This window comes from Schistocerca americana, chromosome 5 (assembly GCF_021461395.2).
Source record: "Schistocerca americana isolate TAMUIC-IGC-003095 chromosome 5, iqSchAmer2.1, whole genome shotgun sequence".
NCBI classification, from domain to species: Eukaryota; Metazoa; Arthropoda; class Insecta; order Orthoptera; family Acrididae; genus Schistocerca; species Schistocerca americana.
In genome coordinates this window covers 417,089,574-417,115,191 of record NC_060123.1, presented here as the reverse complement: position 1 = coordinate 417,115,191, position 25,618 = coordinate 417,089,574, and the positions used below count along the sequence as shown (strand labels likewise).

The following is a 25,618-nucleotide window of genomic DNA, read 5'->3' as shown; positions in this document are numbered from 1 at the left end:
GCAGATTCAACTTTTTTTCTAGAACATTCTCTTCATTCGATGGTACACGTAGTGTCCGTCATTATAGGAAGGAGAAGAACCGTCCGACCCGTATCGGTGCTGGCAGCATGGCAATGCTCGGGCAGCTCGTATCATTGGAACGGCACTTGAAGAGGAACCTGCTATTCATGTACGAAAGAAGACTGATGGAAAAGAAATTTGAGTACCCTCACGTCATTATATCAACAGTCTTCACTGCATCGGCTGTATATGTTGTTCGATTGTTTCTTTGAAACATCGGAAGACGACTTTACGTCTGTAACAAAACACATGTCGCTACTTCTTAACATTTTCCATGGCTTTCGCAGTGAACTGAACAAAATTAATCCAAACGCAACTTTGTCTCACCATCGCATTTTCAAAACATTAGGACCCGAATATCAGTTTTACAGGTCAACCTGTTATCGTATTCCTGAATCTGAGCAGACGACAAAGCTTTTTACTGAGAATTTGCTTTCGATTCAGAATTCCCTAACTACACAGTCAGCTGAGGCTTTCTACGCAAAATCAAAATCAGATGAGCAACATCAAAAGCAGGAGAAATTTACAGCAGAGCGGAATAAGTCAAAGGAGAAAAAATCGTACATGACCGTATTGCAACAAAGCTGAACATGTTATCGCAAACTGCCGAAAGCGCATGGCCGCAGGAGAAGTAAATGCGACAGCTAACAATAATTCAAGTTCCAATTTAAAAATGAGCAGTAAACCAAATACATATCTAGCCGCTAGTTTGTTGTTTCATGTTAATTTTGATGGTACAGATTCTTGAATTTCTGACTGCCACGACACATCATAACTCACCAAATAACGGCAGGAACGTTTCCGATTCCACAATGTGTACAGCTGGCAACGAAGTTAGTTTTGCACATGAGACTGGCTGTTGTTGTTGTTGTTGTTGTGGTCTTCAGTCCTGAGACTGGTTTGATGCAGCTCTCCATGCTACTCTATCCTGTGCAAGCTTCTTCATCTCCCAGTACCTACTGCAACCTACATCCTTTTGAATCTGCTTAGTGTATTCATCTCTTGGTCTCCCTCTACGATTTTTACCCTCCACGCTGCTCTCCAATACTAAATTGGTGATCCCTTGAAGTCTCAGAGCATGTCCTACCAACCGATCCCTTCTTCTAGAGAAGTTGTGCCACAAACTTCTCTTCTCCCCAATCCTATTCAATACCTCCTCATTAGTTATGTGATCTACCCATCTAATCTTCAGCATTCTTCTGTAGCACCACATTTCGAAAGCTTCTATTCTCTTCTTGTCCAAACTATTTATCGTCCACGTTTCACTTCCATACATGGACACACTCCATACAAATATTTTCAGAAATGACTTCCTGACATTTAAATCTATATTCGATGTTAACAAATTTCTCTTCTTCAGAAACGCTTTCCTTGCCATTGTCAGTCTAGATTTTATATCCTCTCTGCTTCGACCATCATCAGTTATTTTGCTCCCCAAATAGCAAAACTCCTTTACTACTTTAAGTGTCTCATTTCCTAATCTGATTCCCTCAGCATCACCCGACTTAATTAGACTACATTCCATTATCCTCGTTTTGCTTCTGTTGATGTTCATCTTATATCCTCCTTTCAAGACACTATCCATTCCGTTCAACTGCTCTTCCAAGTCCTTTGCTGTCTCTGACAGAATTACAATGTCATGGGCAAACCGCAAAGTTTTTATTACTTCTCCATGGATTTTAATACCTACTCCGAATTTTTCTTTTGTTTCCTTCACTGCTTGCTCAATATAAAGATTGAATAACATCGAGGATAGGCTACAACCCTGTCTCACTCCCTTCCCAACCACTGCTTCCCTTTCATGTCCCTCGACTCTTATAACTGCCGTCTGGTTTCTGTACAAATTGTAAATAGTCTTTCGCTCGCTGTATTTTACCCCTGACACCTTTAGAAATTGAAATAGAGTATTCCAGTCAACATTGTCAAACGCTTTCTCTAAGTCTACAAATGCTAGAAACGTAGGTTTACCTTCCTTAATCTAGCTTCTAAGGTAAGTCTTAGGGTCAGTATTGCCTCACGTGTTCCAATATTTCTACGGAATCCAAACTGATCTTCCCAAGGTCGGCTTCTACTAGCTTTTCCATTCGTCTGTAAAGAATTCGCGTTAGTATTTTGCAGCTGTAGCTTATTAAACTGATTGTTCGGTAATTTTCACATCTGTCAACACCTGCTTTCTTTGGGATTGGAATTCTTATATTCTTCTTGAAGTCTGAGGGTATTTGGCCTGTCTCGTACATCTTGGTCACCAGATTGTAGAGTATTGTCAGGACTGGCTCTCCCAAATTCATACTGAAATATTCATAAACATAACGTGGCCGCCTGCTTTGCTTGAAAATGTCTGGTACATAGCGGACGTCAGACACCAACTTCTCTGTCCGTCAAGCTGCATAGCTCGGATGTGATGTGACTTATGATAAGGAAGGTGTTATCATTCGGCGACATAGTGAAATAGTCGCAACAGGAGTAAGTGTTGGTTTAGTTTATATTATGAACATGCGAGTTTGTCCTCCAGCTTCACAAGTAATGACTAACTCGGCAACTTCAGAAGACCAACTACAACGTTGGCATGTGAGAGTCGGTCACAAGGATAAACGTCACGTACGAGACGTGCTCTCTCGCTTAGGTATATTAGTTACGTGCCCTGATACAACATCGTTTTTTGATGGATGTTTTCTTGGCAAATCTCACCGCAAACGATGTAGCCATAGCAGATATCGTCCACAAATTGCTGGTGAGTTAATCAATGCAGACGTTAATGGACCCATATCTGTTGACTCTACAAATGGTTTTTGTTACTAAGTGATTTTCAATGATGATTATTCTCGTTTCGTTCAGATATATTTCATGCGAAACCAATCTGCGGTGACTGACAATTTGAAAGCTTTTTTGAAGGAGTGTGATGCTGTTGGTCATGAGGTAAAAATGTCACGTTCTGACTGTCGAGGAGAGTTTAATTGCAATATGATAGCTGCAATGCTACGAGTCCATAGTACTGAGCTTCGTATTACGTGTCCACATATTCCTGAGCAAAATGGTGTTGCTGAACAATCAAATCGACATTTAGTTGAATTAGTTGGCTCATTGGTAACATGTAGCAAGTTACCTAAATCATTTTGGGCTCATGCATGTGCACAGCCGTTTTTCTACTCAGTCGTACTGGGAAGTCAAGTGTTGAAAGTAAAACACCTTACGAACTGTAGACTGGCAAAGTGTTTGACAATTTCAGCTATTTACGCATTTTTGGATGAAAATGCTATATATATTTGCCAAAGAAATTTCGTTCTAAGTTCCATGACAAAGCTATACACGGCCATTGCACTGTCTACGTGAATGACAAAGATGGTCACAAAGTATGAATTCCATCAAAACGACATGTGATGAAATCATACAATGTTGTTTTCAACCAGAGAAACTGTGAAGAGCTGGAAATTCGATTGAGTTGTAACTTAATTTCATACCTGAAGAAACGGGAGGGAAAAGTGAATCTACTGTTGATCAAATTGAGACTAGTGACCAAGAATATTCGAATGAGTTACCAAATCGACGTCTAGTTCGTTAGTGACCACGCATTAGGATACCAAGCTCACCATTCTCAAGAAGCAAATGCATTAGTTTGCCTGACAAAAGCAATCCATGAAGAGCTTGCCCCAACAAACTTCAACGAAGCTGTGGAAAGTAGTAATTCCAATAAATGGTTTAATGCGATGAAAGAGGAAATGAAGGTATTTGAAGAAAATGATACCTGCGACTTGGTAGAGCTGCCTAGAGGTAAACGTATTATCGATAATCGATGGGTACTTCGTGTTAAACATAGACTTGATAAGTCGCCTAATCGATACGGTGCTCGCTTGGTTTTGAGCCGTATGATTCAATGCGCCGGACTTGCTTATGATGGAACTTCTAGCCCAGTTGCTCGTTATGACGCTATTCGTGCTGTAATAGCGACTGCACCAGAAGAAAATTTGAAACTCCGTCAGTTCGACGTCAGAACTGCCTTTTTGTATGGTGACTTGGATCCAGAAATATACATGACTCAACCAGAAGGTTTCGATGACGGCTCAGGTCGTGTTTGTCGTCTCAAGAAATCAATGTATGGACTTAAGCAATCACGTCATTGCTGGAATAATAAATTTCACTCATTCATGAAAAAAACTGCTTTACTAGTTCTGCAGCAGATACTTGCATTTATATTCGACAAAGCAAAACACGAAACCTGCTAACTGCTGTTTATGTCGATGATGAACCTATCGCAAAGGGCAGTGAATTCATTTTTAGATATGTTAAAGTCAGAATCCAGAATAATAGTGGAATCTATAGACTCATTTTTAGGGATGCAAACAGAGCAACAAGAGCCTATCTTATTCATTTCACAGCGACCATACAACATTTTAACATGTCTGATTAGAAACCATTAAAAACTCCCTGTGATAATGAACAGGGTCGCTTATGCTGTTTGAAAGTTGTTCGATCTAAGGCTAAACCCATTTCTTCTGATTGGAACATTGTAAAAGGCATTTTCAGATATTTCCTAGGTATTTCAGATTTGGGTCTCTCCTATACTTTATCTGTCGGTAAACTTTGTACCTATGTTTATGTCGACTTCGCTGGCAACACTAAAACAAAACGATCAACAAATGATTTTGTTACAATGATCGGCGACACGGCTGTGTCGTTGAGATCTCAACTGCAACCACCACACTGTCAAAGATGTTACTTACTGTATGTTTCTACTTCAGTCTACACGTGTTACTTCTCTTCCAATGTTGTTTGCAAACATTGTAACTTCTTTGGTGATAATACTCAGTAAATGTCTGAAGATGGCCTTGTAAGCCGAAAACCGATTAACAGTAAAAGTAATATTGTAGAAAAAAAGCAAACTGGTGCTTTTCATTTATTGATTAAAGTTATTGATTAAAGTTTGTTAGCGTCTCCAAAGTTCAGAAGGAATCTCGCTGCCCAGTCGCTGATTGTGAATGACTTAGCCTAGTTGTTGCTCTGGAATCCTGGGTAACCCGGTGAAGCAATGCTGCCTTTGTTATGTCGTATTTACGCGTAGCTGGGAGTCCGAATGATGTCACTGATGACATCAGCGTGCTCGCCTATACAGCTCAGTAGTGTGACGAACTTGAAAATGTAATCGAAAATTCTGTAGTTGTACTGAATACAATCGACGACAGAGAACCGTATTGTTAGTTGTTTTGGGCAAAAGGGTGGTAGTCGAATAAAAGTTCCACAGAAATTTTGGCACGTATGTGGTGGCACGGGAAGTCCGGAAGCAACGGTGGACTACCTTCCCTGGTATAAATGCAGCTCGGAAGAAAATCCCAAGAGAGTGTTGTCGCATGGCCTACAGGCCGGGGGCTCCGCATGACGTCACGAACGGGTTCGGCAGAAATATTCCCGATGCGCCTGGCGTGATAAGCTCAGGTGACATGCCACTGTGTCTGTCGGTGACAGTCCGAAAAACAGTGTAGGAAAACGCGTTACACTAATTAATGAAGCCATCCAGAACGTCGGCAGTCACTACAAAATGGTTCTGAGCACTATGGGACTTAACATCTATGGTCATCAGTCCCCTAGAACTTAGAACTACTTAAACCTAACTAACCTAAGGACAGCACACAACACCCAGTCATCACGAGGCAGAGAAAATCCCTGACCCCTCCGGGAATCGAACCCGGGTTCGAGAACGCTACCGCACGACCACGAGCTGCGGACGCAGTCACTACACATTGTTTATGTAACACAGGTCACTGTTGCTGCTAACAGCACGGCACAGAAAAGGGTCACTTTCGTGTTTCGCAGAAAACGTAGATTGTTCGTGCTGATTTGTAGCATTAAAAGAAGCACTAGGAATGTCACTATCTTACACTTGTAGTGCACCAGAACTGTATATGCGTGTTGGTACCACTGTTGTCGTGTAGGCGATGAGACGAAGTATGCTGAGTAATCTGTAGCAGGTTCTGACGTTCGTCGCCATTGTGGGGAGGAGCCTGCTAGAGATAGTCATAGTGAGTAATGTAGGTAGCAAGTGTAGATAATGTACGCTATATTTGTTGATACCACGGTACTGAGCACAGCGGGTGTGCACACAACTACTGTTCAGGGTAAATTCCCAGTCAGAGATAGTGTTGTAGCGCAGTTATGCCCTACTAGCTAAAGAGTTTTCTAAGACAATTGATGGCTGAGTCACAAAAGCTCCATGATAAGTAATCATATACAACTGCTCGTTTGAAGAAAGATCCGGACCTAAAGACAGAAAAGTTGCGCAGGTCACTCCACCACTCAAAAAAGGAAATACGTGTAATCCGATAAATTACTTACCGCTATCACTGACGACAGTTTGCAGTAGGATTTTGGGACATAGACTGAGTTTGAATGTCCTGAATTACATACAAGAAAACTATCTACTGACACCGAGGATGGATTCAGAAAATATCCGCCTTATGAAACAAAACTATCTCTTTGTTTACACAAAGTAACAAGTGCTATCGACAGGTAACCTTATACTGATTCCATATTTCTAGTTTTCTAGAAGGCTTTTGACACCGGTCATCACAAGTGGGTCTAATCAAATTGCGTGCCTATGATATTACGTCACAGTTGCGCGCTGGATTCGTGATTTCCTGTCAGGAAGGTCACTGATGGACAGTCATCGAGTAAAACTGTCCGCCCCGACTGCTGTGTGGTCAGCGTGACGGATTGACGTCCTAGGGGCCCGGGTTCGATTCCCGGCTGGGTAGGGGATTTTCTCCGCTCAGGGACTGGGTGTTGTGCTGTCTTCATCATCATTTGATCCCCATCAGGCGCGCAGGTCGCCCAATGTGGCGTCGAATGTAATGACACCTGCACCAAGCCGGCCGGACCAAGGGGCCTCCCGGCCATTGATGCCAAACGCTAATTTCCATTTGTCCATAGAATAAAACAGAAGTGATATGGCTTTCCCCAAAGAACTGTTATAGGCCCTCTGCTGTGCGTAATCTATGTAAATGATTTAGGTGACAATCTGAGCAGCTCTCTTTTTGACTGTTTGCAGATGATGCTGCCGTTTACCGTCTTGTAAAGTCATCAGAAGATAAAAAACAATTGCAAAATGATTTAGGAAGATATCTGATGGCGTGAAAATTGGCAAATGACTTTAAATAATGAAAGTGTGAAGTCATCCACATGAGCGCTAAAAGGAATACTTTAAACTTGGGTTACACGAAAAATCACACAGATCCGAAGGCTGTCAGTTTAACTAAATACCTAGGGATTACGATTACGAACAAATTAAACTGAAACGATCACATTCAAAACGCTGTGGGGAAGGCAACCAAAGAGTGGGTTTTATTGGCAGATTCATGGAAGATGCAACATACCTACTAAAGTGACAGCCTATGCTACATTTGTCCGTCCTTTTCTGGAATAATACTCTTTGATTGGGATCCTTATCAAACAGGATTGACGGAAAATATCTATAAAGTTAAAAAAAGGGCAGCTAGTTTTGTATTATCGCGAAGTCGGGGAGGGAATGTTACAGATATGATATGCGGGCTGCGATGGCGTTCATTAACACAAAGGCGTTTTTCGTTGTGGCGAGATCTATTCACGAACTTTCAATCGCCAACGTTATCCTCCGAATGCGAAAATATTTTCCTGTCGCCCAGCTGCATATGAAGAATTGATCATCGTAAAAAAAAAAAGAAAAAAAAGTAGAAATTAGAGTTCGCACGGAAATATTTAAGTGTTCATTTTCACCCAACGCAAAGTTCTAGACTGGAAGGTAGAGAGATTGTCTGTAGGTCGTTCGATGAACCATCTGTGAGGCACTTAAGTGTGAACTGCAAAGCGGTCACATAGACGTAGGTACATGTACATGTAGATCTAAAATCATTTTTCTTATGATTCAGTTTAGGACGTTATCGAGTTATTCACAAAAAAACATTTTTATTCATATAAATACGAACGCATTACGGGTTTCACTGAAGATTAAAAATCTGAAACAAAAAAATAGTAATGATTGATTCATCCCTCTTGGATAGCTGCAAGTGTAACTATAAAAAAATACGACAATAATTCCCTTCAAATTGGAGACAGGAAATAAAATAAATCGCATATTCATCTGCGATGATTTTTATAGCACTCTGTATGCTTACAAACTTTCACTTTAATGGGTTTATTGCATTATTTTTATGCTCCTGTTATTTTAACTTGGCTAGCATAAAGTAGAACAAAATGCGTTCCATTATTTGGATAATGTGCAACACAGGCCCAGCGTTCGACAAGATATATGTAGGAAGCCACGACACCCCCCCAACCCTCCCACAAAAAAAAACAAAAAAAAAACCTGCAAATGGCCTGCCGATATGACTTTTAACAGCCTCGGATTGAACCAGGAAGTCCTCGTCTCCAGGTTATTGAGTTTCAGATAGGACGAAAAATGATCTTAAATTTTGCGTTATTTTCCGAACACAACAATCTATCAGGGAGTAACTCAAGAACTTTATCGGGTTTCGGTGAACTACGACTCATTTTGAAGCTGAAATGTCCATTGTTGATGGAAATGTACAATAATAACATAACAATAAATGATACAATTTTTAAAAACCTTTTATTCATATATGAAGCATAAACAATATTTTCATGAAGATTAAACTTACTCACGCTTGAATCTCTATTCAGTACACATTGATTTCAGTTTGAAACTTAATGGAGCCCGTTGTCTGAGACGCAACAAAAAATAAATAAATAAATAGTAAATACTTAAGTTGATGCTGTACTTAGGTTGCAATTGGCTGCCGCGAAATACAAAGAGCACGCGATCGACAAAGGCCTCGTCTTTATGTTGCCACTGTTTCTATTTACCTTCCGTTTTTTTCTAAGCTCTCCATTGGAAAATCATAAAAGAGATAATTAATATTTTTTTAAAATCAAATGGTGAACAATACGGTATATTTTTTATTCTAGTTCCAATTGGGTTTTTCAGAAAAAATATAAAATATGATGAAAAGTACATAAAATTTTACTTCTAAAAATACTTCATATACACCATCTCAAACTATATAATATTACCTTCATTCTGAATTTTACTTTGAATACACTGGTGCTCAGAATTAAAGCGACTGACCGCTATTTTCCCGTCTGTGTCTAATTCGCGATAAAATCATACAAACTGTCAGCCAAATGTCCGTACGATCGCGCTCTGCACGGAAAGATGGCATTCCGGTCAACGGTAACCATGCGAACGATGACGTCAGGGCACCTATGAAACGAGGTAGTGTTTGCCGGATAGCCCCACATCCACAATCGCTGTGTGCACAGTCACAGACGGCAGCGTGGCACAGATAAGATGCCTACCAGACAGTCTGTGATGGATGGCCATGGAAAGAAAGAAAGCGGGACAATCACAAACTGATGTGGCCGATGGCTTAATGTGAATCGTTCTGTTGATTCTCGAATGTGACGACAGTTTATAGAGACCGCAACTGTATCCCGAAGACCAAGTGTGACTTCAGAAGCTTGGATCAGTATTTGGCTGTAAGGACACGACAGTACCGCCTTAGTCCAGCATGGCAACTGGCATGTGAGCTCGCAGCATCCACTGGACGTGTTGTATCGAGGCAAACGGTGTGCAGAAGGCTTCGGCAGAGTAGCCTTTATTGTTGGAGATCCGCTGTATGTCTGCCTCTGGCGTGCCTTCACAGAAGGGAACGTGTAGAGTGAAGTCATCAACATGCCATTTGGACGGTAGAACAGTCAGCCAAAGTTGTTTTCACAGATGAACCCCGATTTTGTCTGGAAAGTGATTTTCGATGGATTCGCATCTGGAAGAAACGTAGAACTAGATTTCGGGCACCAAACATTGTGGAAAGAGACCGATATCGAGGAGGATCCCTAATGATGTGCACAGGAATTATGTTTACAACTCGAAACCCATTCGATGAAATTGCACGGGTGAATTGGCAAGGTTAAACTGTGGTCAGGTATCGTGACGATTTTGGGACCTCATTTGCGGTTGTTGCGAGGTGCTGTGGGCCCAGACTTCGTATTGATGGACGATAACGCTCGACCTCATAAAGCACAGGTGATTGATGTTTTCTTGGAGAAGGTCACACTCGGCGTGGCCTGCTCGCTCTCCTGATTTGAATTCCATAGAGCGTGTCTGGGATGCGCTAGGGAGACGGCTTGCATCACGTCAGCATCCATCAACCAGCTCTGCCGGAAGAATGGGCGTTAATGCCTCAACATGAAACCGATGACATCATTCACAGCATGATCCGCCATTGTAAGGCCTGTACTGCTGCCAGAGATGGTCATACCCCATACTGTGCACATTAACCAGTTGTCGGAATGTGTGTGCAAACCTGTTAAGTTGAAAGAAAAAAAAAACGAAGTACATACCTTACTATCACCCTTTTATATTGTTTTGTGGCAAAACAAGCTCAACCTTGCAGAATTTCAGTTTGTTCCTTTAGTAGTGGACACCATAGTAGTTTCTGAGTTAAAGGTCTTAGAATCGGGTGATATTATCAAATTACCGTAACTTTGACCCTTAACAAGACAGGTAAGAACTTGTCTATCACAGCTGCAAGTTTGGTAAAGATATTAACTTAACGTCTGCTTTAGATGACCGAAAACACCACAAAGATTCAACGTTTCCTGTGGCCGGGAGCTCCCATATCAACTGAATTGCATGTAGCGCTGCGTTGCACCCCTTGGAGTTTAAGGAGAACCCACTTTCTGGTGAAAACAACTTTTCGACCTTGAAATTTCACATTTCTTTCACCTCTGCCTTCTCAACTGACGCTTTGGTGTTCACGGGTGTATAGATCTACGTATGTACAGTTAGCTACACGGAAAGGTATAGATACTTCTTGGTATCGACAGAGTCGCTGTTAAGACGCAAGCGGCGCCAAGCTGTGAGGGGCGCCCATGGCAAAGCGCAAAATTTGTGTACGGGGTGTATCATAGAACGTACTGAAAACTGGCAAGGGTAGAGGTAATGATGATAGGGCGGAGAAGGGACGCCAAATGTGTCCTTATATGGGAAAATGTTATCGAACCGACCTTCGGTATCCAGTACTTTGATCTCGATACTCGTACTTTTTTCCTCGATACTATCCAACTGAATAGTTTTACTCATATTGGTACTTTATAGCAGGTATCGTATTGAATGATCCTAGTAATGATTTACTACATTTTTATTATTTTCCCAAACGTTTGGACGTGTGACTCAGTTTCTATATTTTGAACAACTGAACGCGCGGCGTGCATGCGAGCGAAAAACACATGCGATGCTTCGCCAACTTTGGCAACGTTTCATTCGCAGTTTGTTCACTTAGAAATCCGTTCTTTTCACGATTAGACTTTCTTGTTTTTCTACTGTTGTTTAAACTAGTTTGACCCCAAGAACTACTGAATCATCAGACAGAATGGAGCCTACCAAAAGAGAAATTTGGTAGCATTTTGATAAACTGGGTAATAATGAAGTGAAGTGCAAAAAGTGGTTCAAACTTTGAAGTCTTCGGGTAATACCTCGAACGCGAAAAAGCATTTAAGAAAATAACCCACCACAAAACCAAGGTAAAATGATTTACTTAACAAAATAAAGACGAGAGTGATTGCTCGTCACAAATTTGTTAGTCTAAATTATTAATATTCTAAAAAAGTAATTATCTGCTATAAAATTTATACCAGTGCTTGATTTAACACTTGTATTATTGTATTTAAAATTATGAGAATCGACTTTCTGTCTTCACTACTGACAATTGTTTTCAAAACAGAGATGAACAGATCTGAACTGAAGGAATCTACTCAGATCTTATGTTACTACACGCTGAGGTGACAAAAGTTATGGGATCTCTCTTACTATTGTGTCGGACCTCCTTTTGCCTGGCGCAGTGCAGAAAAACTACGTGGCGCGAACTCAACAAGTCGTTGGAAGCCCCCTGCAGAAATATTCAGTCATGTTGCCTCGATGCTCTCCCTAATTGCAAAAGGTTTGCATGTGAAGGATTCTGTGCCAGAACTGACCTCTCCATTATGTCCCAAAAATGTTCCATGGAATTTGTGTCGGTCGGTCTGGCTGGCCAAACCACTCGCCCGAATTGTTCAGAATGCTCTACAAGAGGGCCCAATCCGTTCCATGTATACACAGCCCACACCATTATGGAGCCAACAGCACCTTGCACAGTGCCGTGTTGACAAGTGCCGGCCGGGGCTGCCGAGCAGTTCTAGGCGCTACAGCCTGGAACCGCGCGACCGCTACGGTCGCAGGTTCGAATCCTGCCTCGGGCATGGATGTGTGTGATGTCCTTAGGTTAGTTAGGTTTAAGTAGTTCTAAGTTCCAGGGGAGTGATGACCTCAGAAGTTAAGTCCCATAGTGCTCAGAGCCATTTGAACCATTTTTTGTTGACAAGTTGGGTCCATGTCTTCGTGGGGTTTGCCTCACACTCGAACCCTACTATCAGCTCTTACCAACTGAAATCGGGACTCATCGGCCCAGACCACAGTTTTCCAGTCGTCTACGGACCAACCGGTATGTTTACGAGCCCAGGAGAGGCGTTGCAATCGATGTGCTATTAGCAAAGGCACTCGCCTTGTTCGTCTGCTGCCATAGCTCATTAAGGGAACCACACCCTGCCCATCCATCTAACCCATGTTAATTTATGCTAGTATTTAACCCATTTCTGAGAAAAACTATTTGATGCAGGACCTTAATATTTTTACTGTATGTTACATGATGCTAATATAGTCAACTGCACTAAAATCTACTTTATCCATTTTATAGATTTTAAGAAAAACTTTATTAAATTTATTAACAAAAAATTTTAAGTTTTTTCTGCAGAAAATATTTTTTGTGAACTTCCTAATGGGGGAATATTAATGAAAGTAGTACCAGAGGTGGCTTTTTATGTTATGCAGTGTAAGACGTGTATATTTCTATTGTCTATTGGCAAATCACAGTTTATGAAATATGTTTATATTTTATTAATAGGATTAAGTAGGAATAATTAATATTTGTCATGTTGGAAATAATTGTGGTAGCAGGGATTATCTGTACCAGAAAGCATTGTTGGCAGGAGAGACCGCACTTTAGCGTTCGTAGGATGTCAGTAGTAAGCGAGAAGTGAAGCGAGTCGGTAGCAGGTCTGAAGCGAGAGGTTGAGAGGAGCGGTGTGCCTGCCAGCCACTACCTATGATTTACAAGAGATTATAAACGGATGTACAGAGACATCAGCTAACTATTATGATAAGAGGAACTAATATTATTGAATTAATTTTTTGAGAAACTCAAGACTACTGAAGGTATGTTTGCGCATTGGTAGTTGTAAGATTATTGTAAAAAGTAAGCCCCATTTGAACGTTTGTAAAATCATTTCATTCATAATATAATTAACTTTTGCCAGCAATATTGCATTTCTAATTATAATCCATCCCAAAAACCATCAACGTAAAACTTTGCAAAATTTTATTGTTGTCAAGAAAAAGTTTAACTATGAATTACGTAACTTCAGTCAAATTAATGAAAGAATAACGTCAGCTTTGCTATTAAAGAATAGCGTCAGCATTGGTAATAAATACAGCGACTTATTATGAAAGCCCACCAGCAGCTAATAGAATATAGTAAAACAGAGTAAGTATATTCATGTCGCAGTTCGATGTAGCAGTCAGATGGCGATCCAGTAACAGTAAAAAAGGTAAGGAACAGTTTTGGGTTATTGAGGGCCACGACGACGACACATTCTATGTTTCGTCGAAATAATCAGAAAATCACTTTTAATAAGCAGCAATTAAATTTGTATGCGAAGATAGAGAAAGAGAATAAATTTCAAAGGGAAGATTTCATTTGTTATTATTAAGCAAGGGATAGAAATCCTAAGGAAAGGTTTCATAGTTTATTGTAAATGGGAAGGTTATCATTAACAAAAGAGGTATAGAGGAGACGGCAAGGTTTCAGCAGAGTCTCTGAAAATTTCTTTCATTTATCTATGATAGTTTCTGATATAATGGGGCACATGTACTGAAAATGCGGGAAATTGACTTTAAAGAAAAAACTTTTGAAATTTGGTACTTACAGTTAACTAAAACAGTCCTGCTGCATATAATGGCCCTTCTTTGGCCTCTAGCAAATCCTCCAGCTTCTTTTTCACCTTCATGGATGTTTGTCTTGCTTTCTTGGCCATGTTAGATGCAGACCTGTCTGCATCGGCTATCCTCATTTTATCGCAATGTTGCAGCCCGGTGATCATTCCCAGCTTTTACAGTACCCAACACTTTCAAATATTACCACAGTTGAATGTAATAGCAGCATCATGAACTCCTAGTTTCATTGTATGCATGCCTACAAATACAATTTTACGAAGGCTGTTCCAAATTATGTTGCTGAAACATTCATTTGGGTTCTGTGTCTGCCCACGCAGACATTTCCTTAGAATGTCAGGATGTGCCAAGTCCCTGCAAATAGGTTTAATTGCTGTAATAACAGCAGCAGGAACAGAACGCTGGTGAGAATAAGATTCTCCAGTTGCCTGAGCCCTATTGTATTTGCACCACGAATTTTCTCCTGATGGACAAAATCCATGACATGACTTATCATCAGTAGAGGAGGAATATGGCCCAAACATCTCTCTTCATTGACTCCAGATTTTCTTTATTTCTCCTAATTGCCTGCTCATAGCATGCCTGCAAGTTTTCTATAACAACTACTCGCAATCACACTTGAACAAAACTAACCGCGTGTTTGAAAGCGTATTGTTTACAAACAGCAGAAACAAAAGAATACCGACCGTTGCATTCCAAGGATAGCCAACACACTCGGGAGTAAAAAAAAATCCCTAACGCGCAATGTAGGGGATATAAAGATCTAAAATATATGCAGAAAAGTGGGTGACAGAAAAGTGGACGTGGCGCATAAACACACGTGGTAGGAAAATGCTCTTTAAATGCTCTAAAAAAAAAAAAATCAGCAAAATCCTATTCAGAGTACTTAAATAAAACCTTAATCTATCGAAACAAGATGAAAACCGGAAATCGATTTTTTTCGACCTGAACCACGGTGTGGTCTCCTTAACACCAAATTTCGCCGCACTACGCCAAAGGATACGTTCGTCATACGTCCTACAATTATTTCTGCAGTTATTTTATACAGTTTTGTTTGTCTGTTAGCGATGACAAATCTACGCAAACGCCGCTCTGTCGAGAATGCCAGAGGCCACTGCGTTGTCTGTGGTGACAGAAATGTCTGAAATTAGGCATTCTCCGCACACTCTTGACACTGAGGATATCGAATTTCCCACGAGCGTAGCTCCAACTGCTATCCCGCGTTCAATGTTTGTTAACCCGTCGTGCGACCATAATCACGCCACAGACCTTTTCACGTAAATCACCTGAGTACAAATGACAGCTCCGAAAATGCACTGCCCTTTTGTGCCATGTGTACGAGGTGCCACCGCCATCCGTATATGTCCATGACTCTTGTCATCTCACTGTGTAAAGACAAGTCGTTGTTTAACTAAAAATCTCGAAAAGTTCTTGACCGTTTTACTTCAAATTTTCACGCCATACTCTAATAAACGATCGGGTGGGCAAAGGCTACATACACATACACATTATATGTGAATGGTGTTTAAATATACATGTACTGTATAAAGAGGAAATGTTTTTAGCAAAAATCTCGGTAAGTTATTGACCGATTCTAATAAACTTCCGGACTCACAAAGGCGACATATTTTGATTATGACCGATTCTAATAAACTTCCGGACTCACAAAGGCTACATATTTTGATTATACCGGGTGATCAAAAAGTCAGTGTAAATTTGAAAACTGAATAAATCATGGAATAATGTAGATAGAGAGGTACAAATTGACACACATGCTTGGAATGACATGGGGTTTTATTAGAACCAAAAAAATACAAAAGTACAAAAAATGTCCGACAGATGGCGCTTCATCTGATCAGAATAGCAATAATTAGCATAGCAATGTAAGACAAAGCAAAGATGATGTTCTTTAGAGGAAATGCTCAATATGTCCACCATCATTTCTCAACAATAGCTGTAGTCGAGGAATAATGTTGTGAACAGCACTGTAAAGCATGTCCGGAGTTATGGTGAGGCATTGGCGTCGGATGTTGTCTTTCAGCATCCCTAGAGATGTCGGTCGATCACGATACACTTGCGACTTCAGGTAACCCCAAAGCCAATAATCGCACGGACTGAGGTCTGGGGACCTGAGAGGCCAAGCATGACGAAAGTGGCGGCTGAGCATACGATCATCACCAAACGACGCGCGCAAGAGATCTTTCACGCGTCTGGCAATATGGGGTGCAGCGCCATCCTGCATAAACATCGTACGTTCCAGCAGGTGTTTATCACCCAGGTTGGGGATGATGCAATTCTGTAACATATCGGTGTACTTCTCACAAGAGTCAAGCATTTCCCCCCAGAAAAAAGGCCCGATAGCGATAGATGTGATAAATCCAACCCATACCGTGACTTTCTCGTCGTGCAATGGAGTTTCCACGACAGCTCTAGGATTTTCGGTAGCCGAAATTCTGCAGTTGTGGGCGTTGACAGACCCTCGGAGCGTGAAATGAGCTTCGTCGGTCCACAACAAGTTACTTAACCAATCGTCATCTTTCGCCATCTTTTGAAACGCCCACATCACAAATGCCCTCCGCTTCATTAAATCGCCAGGTAATAGTTCATGATGCCAATGGATTTTGAACGGATAGCATGGGAGGGTACGCCTCAGTGCCAACCAAACAGTAGTGAAGGAATGCCGGTGCGACGTGCGGCTGCACGAGCGCTGACTTCCCCGTGCATAGACGAACCCGCTACAGTCTCCGTTTCTTCCTGAACTGTCTCAGCAGCATTACGCCTTTTGCTCGGTCGGCCACTACGTGGTCTACCGTCCAAACAACCTGTGGCTTCGAACTTCGAAATCATTCTCGCCACAGCTGAATTTGTCAACGGACCTTTACCCGTTAGAATCACCTTCCTATGGCGATAGAATCGTAACGCTGAACTAGCACATTCCCCATTCTGATAATACAGCTTCACTAAAAGCGCCTTTTCAAGTAACGTCAACATGCTGCGACTGCTGGCGCATCTGATTCTCATTACAGCTCCTTTTTTATACATGATTGTCATGCGCAGTCACTGACGTTTTGCTGTCCAGTGCCATCTGTCGAACATTTTATGAACTTTTTTTCTTTGGTTCTAATAAAACCCCACGTCATTCCAAGCATGTGTGTAATTTTTTACCTCTCTATCTACATTATTCCGTGATTTATTAAGTTTTCAAATTTATACTGACTTTTTGATCACCCGGTATATATGTTCGGACAGACATACGCTATACATTTTTAAAAATATGTAATATGATGTATAAGTGCCAACGGCGTTGCCGCAATAGTAACACCGGTTCCCGTCAGATCACCGAAGTTAAGTGCTGTCGGGCTGGGCTAGCACTTGGATAGGAGACCATCCGGTCTGCCGGCGCTGTTGGCAAACGGGGTGCACTCAGCCTCTGTGAGGCAAACTGAGGAGATACTTGATTGAGAAGTAGCGGCTCCGGTGTCGTAAACTAACATACGGCCGGGAGAGCGGTGTGCTGACCTCATGCCCCTCCATATCTGCATCCAGTGACGTCTGTGGGCTGAGAATGACACAGCGGTAGGTCGGTACCGTTGCGCATTCATGGCCTGTTCGAGGGAGTTGAGTTTAGGTGTATATGTACACTGTCGAAATGAGAAAGGTTGTTCACAAAAATCTCGAATGGTTTTTGACGAAATTATTTACAATTTTTACACGATACTCGAATAAACGTAAGGACAGATATATGCACTTTCTTTATAAAATATAAATTGTATATAAATATATACATACTTCATAAAAGTCAAACGTTGTTACGAAAATTGTCCAAAAGTGCTTCTCTGAATTACTTCAAATTTTTACACTACCCTCTAGTAAATCCTCTAGTAAACGTTCGGACAGACATAGGATACGAATTTTTTTAATACACTGATGCTCTAAAGAAACTGGTATAGGCATGCGTATTCAAACACAAGCAGAATACGACGCTGCGGTCGGCAACACCTATGTAAGACAACAAATGTTTGGTGCAGTTGTTAGATCGGTCACTGCTGATACAATGGTAGGTTATCAAGATTTATGTGCGTTTGAATGTGGTGTTGGATGTGACAAAGCATCTCCGAGATGGCAATGAAGGGGGGATTTTCCCATATGACCATTTCACGAGTGTACCGTGAACATCAGGAATGCGGTAAAACATCAAATCTCCTACATCACTGCGGCCGGAAAAAGACCCTGCAAGAACGGGACCAACGACCACTGAATAGAATCGTTCAACGTGACAAAAGGGCAACCCTTTCGCAAATTTCTGCAGATTTCAATGCTGGGCCATCAACAAGAGTCAGCGTATGAACCATTCAACGAAACATCATCGATATGTGCTTTCGGAGCAGAAGGCCCACTCGTGTACCTTTGATGACTGCACGACACAAAGCTTTACGCCTCGGCTTGGCCCGTCAACACTGACATTGAACTGTTGATGACTGGAAGAGTGTTGCCTGGTCGGACGAGTCTCGTTTCAAACTGTATCGAGCGGATGGGCGTGTACGGATATGGAGACAACCACATGAATCCATGGACCCCACATGTCAAGGGGGACTGTTCAAGCTGGTAGAGGCTCTGAAATGGCGTGGGGCGTATGGAGTTGGAGCGATATGGGACCCATGATACGTCTAGATACGACTCTGACAGGTGACAGCTGCATCCATTCATGTTCATCGTGCAATCAGAGGTACTTGGGCAATTCTAACACGACAATGCGACACCCCACACTTCCAGAATTACTACAGAGTGGCTCCAGGAACACTCTTCTGAATTTAAAAACTTCCACTGGCCACTAAACTCCCCAGACATGAACATTATTGAGCATATATGAGATGCCTTGCAACGTGCTGTTCAGAGGAGATCTCGATCTCCTCGTACTCTAACGGATTTGTGGACAATCCTGCAGGATTCATGGTGTTAATTACCTCCAGCACTATTTCAGACATCAGTCGAGCCAACGCCACGTCGTGTTGCGGCACTTTTGCGTGCTACACGATATTAGGCAAGTGTACTACTTTCTTTGGCTCTTCAGTTTATATATAGTATATAAATATATATGCACTATATAAAGGGTAACGTAGCTAACAAAGATCTCCGAAAGTTCTTGATCGGTTTACTTCAAACTTTTACACAATTCTCTAATAATACACTTAAGGTAAATCCTTGATTAAAGTTGTTACCAAAAATCTCGAAAATTACTTAGCCGATTTACTTCAAATTTTTCACGATACACTAAAAACGTTCATACGGACATAAGCTGCATATTTTTTAAACATGTGTAGCATATAAATACATATTTAATACATAAAGGGGAAACGTTGTAGGCAAAAATCTCGAAAATATCTTGACCAACTTAGTGCAAATTTTAACATGATACTCTTATTTTTGTATGTGGTACATACATGTATATATAGAACATAAAAGGGAAAGATTGTTAACAAAAACCTCAAAAAATTCTTCACCGATTTACTTCAAAATTTTACACGATACTCTAATAAATAAACATTCGGACAGACACAAAAAAATGTTCAAATGGCTCTGAGCACTATGCGACTTAACTTCTGAGGTCATCAGTCGCCTAGAACTTAGAACTAATTAAACCTAACTAACCTAAGGACATCACACACATCCATGCCCGAGGCAGGATTCGAACCTGCGACCGTAGCGGTCACGCGGTTCCAGACTGAAGCGCCTTTAACCGCACGGCCACACCGGCCGGCCGGACAGACACAGGCTACACATTTTTAATATATATGGTACATAAATACATGTAATACATAAAGGGTAAACGTTGTTAGTAAATATCTCTAAAGATTCTTGTCTTTTTTGTATTTTTATTCCATTTCCAATAAACTTTCCGACAGATGCATATATTTTGAATACATACTTCAAATAAACATTTATATAATACGTAAGGGGGAAACGCTCTTAGCAAAAATAACGAAAAGTTCTTGACCAATTTATTTCATTTCACATCATACTCTAATAAACATTCAAATGGACTTTAATGGTATGTTTTTTAAATATGTGTGATAGACCTATATAAATATACATTTTATATATATATAGGGGAAACGCTGTTAGCAAAGATCTCGAATAATTATTGACCGTTTTAACTGATACTGTTACGCAATACTTTACTAACATTCAGACGGTCATAAGCTATACATTTTTTTAAACGACAATAAAAATGTATTGTGTTAAAGGAGGCTACATATTTTCTTTAAACGACAATGAAAAGATGTTATATTAAAACTGGCTGCGAGAAAGAAAGTGCTGTGATGTGGAAATGTGCTGCTTCATTCTCTTTCTCGTAGTCGGTTTTAACTCAGATATCAGGGCATTTAGATAATCAGACAAATCGTTTCTTCCACACATGTTCTTTCTCCTTACCGGGATAGTGTCAAATCCCGGTATTCTATAGAATGCCTAGATGATGTATAGAATGCGTGATGGTTATGGGCAAACTATGAAATACGAGGGTTGGAACTTAAATAGTGGCAACTATTTATTCACAACCGATATAAAAGAGTTACATGTTTACAACTGTTACTGTCCTTCAAAGTAATCACCAGCGTAGTGCAGAACCCTTTGCCAGCGATGTGGAAGGCGTAGTATTTCGTTAGCAGAGCCTGTTCTGTTGATGGTGCGAATGAAGTGGTCTAAAGTTATGGTGATTCTCGTGTACGACTGTGATGGTGTTATCCTAACGCATTACGTTCCTCCACTGCAGACCGTCAATGCACGGTATTACTGTTCGTTTTTGGAGTATCACCTGCGACCAGCTTTGCGAAAGAAGCGGCGACACTTTCTGCGCAATCCACCCATCATTTTGCACGACAATGCGCGGGCGCATACAGCGCAAGCTGTGGCTGCTCTGTTCGGTCGATGGGACTGGGAAGTACTGTACCACCCACCATACTCCCCGGACTTAAGTTTTCGTGACTTTGATTTGATTCCGAAGATGAAGGAATCACTTCGTGGCATTCGTTTCAGAACTATTCCAGAGAATCAACAGACAGTAGACCGCTCCATTAGCACCATCAACAGAACAGGCTCTGCTAACGATATACTGTGCCTTCCACATCGCTGGCAACGGGTTCTACACAACACTGGTGACTACTTTGAAGGACAGTAACAGGTACAAACACGTAACTCCTTTGTATCGGTTGTGAATAAATAGTTGCCACTTTTCAAGTTCCAACCCTCGCATAAGGATCTTGTGAAAATGTTAAATACTTTTCCTAGGCATTCTATACAATTCCTAGGCATTACTCAGAATGACTAGTACCATTTAAGCAAATTTTAAAAGGGCACAAGATGAGAAGCCTTTATTAATTAATACGCATTACGAAATGAAACACAGGATAATTTTACCGGAAAACAGTGAAACCAGAACTGTGATGGAAGAGCTTGTTACAATAAATGCTCACTTGTATTCGTCACACAAAAAAATTAGGTTTTGGCAATTTGATCTTGTAAATACATTTCTCGACTTAAAGAAGAATGCGAACAGAATATTGTTACCGGTAAAACACAAAGCAGAACTGGCGTGGCCTACTAGTTGCAGCAGGGAAGGCTAGAATGACTTTATGAATCGCACTTAATTTTCTTCTAGACACAAAGGCACCTCATATTTTGGCGTTTCGTGTTGCACGTACACCTGACGATTCTTTGGCCGCTTCCTGTGGACCGAGAAGCAGTTGCAGATCGAAGAGGTATTTCGTGGTCAGGTGAATACTGATCTTACTCAGAGCTGCTTCAAGAATCCTTCGCTAGTTCGAAGTCGGTAAAAGCCATCTTCCGTCACGTTCATAACAACGGCCAACATAGTGTGAGTCAGGAAAGGACAACACAGGTTTTAACAGTTCTTTGCCGTCGTCGTCTTTAGCAAAATGTCCAGAGATGGCATGAACGTTGCAGCCACACTTTTGAGAAGTATGAGCGTCGCTAGTTTCTTTTCAGCCGGCGCAATAGATATCAGAAAAAGAAGGATTTTCAGTAACCACAGAAATGGAAGGATCTCAGATAATCATGGCTTCACCAGGCAGGAACGACGTCGAGAGACCTACTTTAGCTTTGCAGCCGAATAGGGTTTCGTATGTTGACCTGTTACCCCAGAATGAAAAGCTCTGTTTTTCATAAGTTGGACGAACCGCAATCCGTCACTCCAGCAGCTAGTTTTTTTCATCTTACATCCAAACACACAGCATATTTTCAATGTCCTGCTTTCCTCTTTCGACGTTGCCCTGACTTTGTGAGTAGCGCGTCTTGCCATGGACGACCTTCAAGTTGGGTCAATATTCCTTTAGGCTGCTTATCAAATTGTTTGCAAATTCCCTGCCGTTATCGGACGTTGGTTTATCAGGCAACGTAAATATGTCGATGAGGCTGCAGGCTACTTCTTCCGCTCTCTTTGATTTCAGAGAACTACAAACTTAGTGAGACGATCTTGGTAGACAATTATAAAATTGTACTATCTATCACGATGGAACTGAAAATCGATGAGATCGACCTGAAAACGGGAACTGAATTCCGAAAAAACTATTGGCTAGTCCACAACACCTTCTTGCTTCTTCTGTCAAAGCTCACAAAGGTGAATGTACAGCTCAGTATCATGACGGATAATATTCTTATCCTTGGGTGAAAGCTTCAACAACATACCACATCCTCCATGACCAACAGCCAAATAGGCCTTATGGAGCATGTCCAATATTGGAGTCCGCGACGTAAAACTGAACAGCACTCGTATCTTCCTTACCAAGACTGGTCAACTTAGTCTTACTCTCGGCGAACATTACGTCATAGTGTTTCAGCAGTGAATATTCCCGAGGCTCCTTCTTCGTAGCAGTCCTCGACTTTTTCACATTGTAGGCTACCTTTTGGTAACTGGTTTCGGTAGGAAAACACAGTTTTTAGTTGCATTGGCTCTTACGTGAGATAATTAACCGCAGAATCGTCGTTACAAGTCACCGTGGCGCGATTCCTGTCTTGGCACTACACTCCCTTCCGATATGGTGTTACAAGAACGGCTAAGGTTTATGGGAGAGCGTCTGTAGAACATCAGCCAGATGCTATACACTGGAGGACTATTGTTGCAATATCGATGGTGTGATAGTTGGACGTCGTACTACAACACGCCGTCTTCGCAGCTCTTGAACAATGACCCGACCGCTACCGCAAACAGTGGTGGCGAGAAAAAAATGGCGGGATTAGACGTATTAGCAGACAATCACTCAAAGTATACACTGCTTAGGCAATGTATAAAATATCAATCTTTTCTTACTTTGACGTTCGATTTCAGGCATTCTATACATTACCTAAGCATTGTATAGAATGCCGAATATAATTTTAAACAAAAACTGTGTATACAACAGAGTGCTGTTTTGTTTTCTTCGTTGTAGTTAAGAGGAATGTTGTTTTTATGTCTTATCGACTTTGATCAGAATACTAACGTAATATGATATCTTAATCATCCGAAACTTTTCACTCATACCTGTTCACAGATTAAAACTATGAGAAATACTGTCACTGAAGCTACTATCCTCACAGTAGTTGGAGACGTCTCTCCTTACCTCTTGTATTAATGATCTCAACTGATTTACCCATTCATTTTATGTGACTTCATTTTCCAATTGAGGTTTCGTTTGCAGTAACAATAAACAAGAGGCAAGGTCAGAGAGAGAGAGAGAGAGAGAGAGAGAGAGAGAGAGAAATGTTCAAATGTGTGTGAAATCCTATGGGACTTAACTGCTGAGGTCATTAGTCCCTAAGCTTACACACTACTTAACCTAAATTATCCTAAGGACAAACACACACATCCATGCCCGAGGGAGGACTCGTACCTCCGCCGGGACCAGCCGCACTGTCCATGACTGCAGCGCCTAAGACCGCTCGGCTAATCCCGCGCGGCAGAGAGAGAGAGAGAGAGAGAGAGAGAGAGAGAGAGAGAGAGAGACCGGGGAGGGGGGAGGGGGAAGATGAGATTGTCAGGAAGGGGGAGAAAACGGCCAGAGAGAGGGGTGAGTAAGAGGTAAACAGTGAGAAGGGCGAAGAGATGGATAAACAGAAGGGGAGAAAAGAGGAGATGGACAGAGAGCAGGCGGAGAAGAAGATTAGGACGTTTTTACAACTCCCATACATTTTTAGCAATTGCGAAACATTGCCAAATTCTCCAGTCAAATATAAGCACTGGTATCTCAAGATATTGAAAATTTTCTTTCCATACTTTTGTGGCGACTGTGTGTTAGCTTTAAATTGGCCGATAAGCTCCCCAGTGCAGAACCGGCAGAAATCGCTAGACGTCGGAAGATTTAGGCCGACAGTCATTTATTTTTGGCAGCAGCCAAAGCCACCTAGCTGACGGTAGTGTCAGGTAGTTATTGTTGACTGTTGTGTTGTACTTCACACTGTTTCGTATTGTTTGCTTTGCTAGTGAGAAGTATACGTAATTGTTGCAGTTAGGACCTGAATTACAAATGCCAATATGTAAGACGTTATACATGAAATATGTTCACATCAGGTGTATCAGAAAATGACAATGAAAATTTGTGCCGGACCGCGGCTCGAACCCTGCTTTACACGAGCGGCCATGTTTAAGGATTTGGTTGTCCGTGCTCGACTCACGGCCGGCCCAAACTTCCACATGTCATTTCTGTGTCACAACCTATACCCGCATTACATTATTCCCGTATAGCGGAGGACATTTTAACTGAAAGTCACTGCCTGGTATCGGCGGGTAAATACTATATTACAATGCCTGTGTTGGTAAGAAGAACGATGCACTGTTCTTTCGGACATACAATGCAATATCTTACTGAGACGTATTGGGTTACGAACAGTATTCCAGCGATCTTTACCTGTGTACGTGACTCCTACTTTCGCGGAATGCATATTTCGTCACCCTCGGTACGGCCCTCGAAGGAAAAGCAGTCAGACTAAGATTCATTGAAAGTACGTTAGAAAAATGAGGTAAGTACAAAATCTTCGTTCTATCGATTCTTGCGGATTGCTAGTCACATTGGGTCCCATAACAGGTAGGATTAATGCAGCAGCTCATGCCGGGTGCATTTAGACAGCGCCGGAACGTTACGGCGGTGGTCATGGAAGGCCAGTGGAAGACGCTACGAGAGCGGTGTTGTGTATCGCCGAGATTTTACCGTTAAAATTCCAAAGGCTACGTCCTAGAACAATCCCACATACTGGTAATACTCGTGGCGGGAAAATCAAGAAAAAAATAAGGAGGATTACCGACAATCAGTCTTAAGACTATTGGCCACCAACTACTAGTAACATTGCATCAAGCCATATAACAATGCCGACTCCGCAGAAGAAACGGGAGAAAGCAAATGTAGAAGAAGAAGAAGAAGAAGAAGAAAAGATACACACCGTTGTGTAGCTTGTCGACAATAGATGTAAAGGAGTTCAAGATCT

The 25,618-nt window shown here is 41.5% G+C and overlaps 1 protein-coding gene across 1 annotated transcript in view; it reads right to left on the bottom strand.

Moving 5' to 3' along the window:
* The window catches only part of LOC124615707 (lysosomal acid glucosylceramidase-like), a 121,798-nt gene that overhangs the window by 95,649 nt on the left and 531 nt on the right, over positions 1 to 25,618 (bottom strand). The window lies entirely within an intron of this gene.